Source organism: Dama dama, chromosome 8 (genome assembly GCF_033118175.1).
Source record: "Dama dama isolate Ldn47 chromosome 8, ASM3311817v1, whole genome shotgun sequence".
Lineage (NCBI taxonomy): Eukaryota > Metazoa > Chordata > Mammalia > Artiodactyla > Cervidae > Dama > Dama dama.
In genome coordinates, this window is record NC_083688.1 from 70,804,000 (window position 1) to 70,806,525 (window position 2,526).

Consider the following 2,526-nt stretch of genomic DNA (forward strand, 5'->3'; position numbering starts at 1 on the left):
CGTTTCACGCTCCTCATATTTTTGACACATTTTGAAGCTCTTCACAATTTTGACACCTTTTCACGCTCTTCATTTTTTCAACGCCGCTTCATGCTCCTCCTATTTTTCAGACCGTTTCATGCCCCTCATATTTTTCACACCTTTTGAAGCTCTTCATATTTTTAACACCTTTTCAGCCTCTTCATGTTTTTCAACACCGCTTCATGCTCCTCCTGATTTTCAGATCGTTTCATGCTCCTCATCTTTTGACACCTTTTGAAGGTCTTCATATTTTTCACACCTTTTCAGTATTCAAGTTTTTGAACACCGCTTCATGCTCCTCCTATTTTTAAGACCGTTTCATGCTCCTCATATTTTTGACACATTTTGAAGCTCTTCATATTTTTCACACCTTTCAGGCTCTTCATGTTTTTGAACACGACTTCATTCTCCACCAATTTTTCAGACCGTTTCATGCTCCTCATATTTTTCACACCTTTTGAAGCTCTTCATAGTTTTCACACCTTTTGAAGCTCTTCATATTTTTCACACCTTTTCAGGCTCGTCATGTTTTCCAACACCACTTCATGCTCCTCCTATTTTTGAGACCGTTTCATGCTCATCTCATTTTTGACACCTTTTGAAGCTCTTCATATATTTCACACCTTTTGAAGCTCTTCATATTTTTCACACCTTTTCAGGCTCTTCATGTTTTTCAAACCGCTTCATGCTCGTCCTATTTTCCAGACCATTTCATGCTGCTCATATTTTTGAAACCTTTTGAATCTCTTCATATATTTCACGTCTTTTGAGGCTCTTCATGTTTTTCAACACCACTTCGTGCTCCTCCTATTTTTCAGTCCTTTTCATGCTCATCTCATTATTCACACCTTTTGAAGCTCTTCATATTTTTCACACTTTTTCAGTCTCTTAATGTTTTTCAATGCCACTTCACGCTCCTCCTATTTTTCAGATCGTTTCATGCTCCTCATATTTTTGACTACTTTTGAAGCTCTTCATATTTTTCACCACTTTTCAGGCTCTTCATGATTTTGAACCCTGCTTCATGCTCCTACTATTTTCAGACCGTTTCAAGCTCCTCATGTATTTCACACCTTTTGAAGCTCTTCATATTTTTCACACCTTTTCAGGCTCTTCATGTCATTAAACACCGTTTCATGCTGCTCCTACTTTTCAGACCGTTTCATACTCCTCATATTTTTGACACATTTTGAAGCTCTTCATATATTTCACACCTTTTCAGGCTCTTCATGTTTTTCAACACCACTTCATGCTCCTCCTATTTTTCAGATTGCTTCATGCTCATCTCATTTTTGACATCTTTTGAAGCTGTTCATATTTTTCACACCTTTTGAAGCTCTTCATATTTTTCACACCTTTTCAGGCTCTTCATGTTTTTGAACACCGCTTCGTGCTCCTCCTATTTTTCAGACCGTCTCATGCTCCTCATATGTTTGACACCTTTTGAAGCTCTTCATATTTTTCACAACTTTTCAGGCTCTTCATGTTTTTCAACACCGCTTCATGCACCTCCTATTTTTCAGACCGTTTCATGCTCCTCATATTTTTGACACTTTTTGAAGCTCTTCATATTTTTCACACCTTTTCAGGCTCTTCATGTTTTTGAACACCGCTTCATGCTCCTCCTCTTTTTTAGACCGTTTCATGGTCCTCATATTTTTGACAACTTTTGAAGCTCTTCATATTTTTCACACCTTTTCAGGCTCTTCATGTTTTTGAACACCGCTTCATGCTCCTCCTCTTTTTTAGACCGTTTCATGCTCCTCATATTTTTGACACCTATTGAAGCTCTTCATATATTTCACACCTTTTCAGGCTCTTCATGATTTTTAACAACACTTCATGCTCCTCCTATTTTTCAAACTGTTTCATGCTCATCTCATATTTGACACCTTTAGAAGCTCTTCTTATTTTTCACACCTTTTCATGCTCTTCATGTTTTGCTACACCACTTCATGCTCCTCCATTTTTCAGACCATTTCATGCTCATCTCATTTTTGACACCTTTTGACGCTCTTCATATTTTTCAAACCTTTTCAGGCTCTTCGTGTTTTGCAACACCTCTTCATGCTCCTCCTATTTTTCAAACCGTTTCATCCTCCTCATATTTTTGACACCTTTTGAAGCTCTTCATATTTTTCACACCTTTTCAGGCTCTTCATGTTTTTGAACACCGCTTCATGCTCCTCCTATTTTTCAGACCGTATCCTGCTCCTCATATTTTTCACACCTAATGAAGCTCTTCATATTTTTCACAACTTTGCAGGCTCTTCATGTTTTTGAACACCACTTCATGCTCCTCCTATTTTACGGAGAGTTTCAGGCCCCTCATGTATTTCACACCTTTTGAAGCTCTTCATATTTTTCACACCTTTTCAGTCTCTTCATGTTTTTCAACACCGTTTCATGCTGCTTATATTTTTCAGACCGTTTCATGCTCCTCATATCTTTCACACCTTTTGAAGCTCTTCATATTTTTCACACCTTTTCAGGCTCTTCATGTTT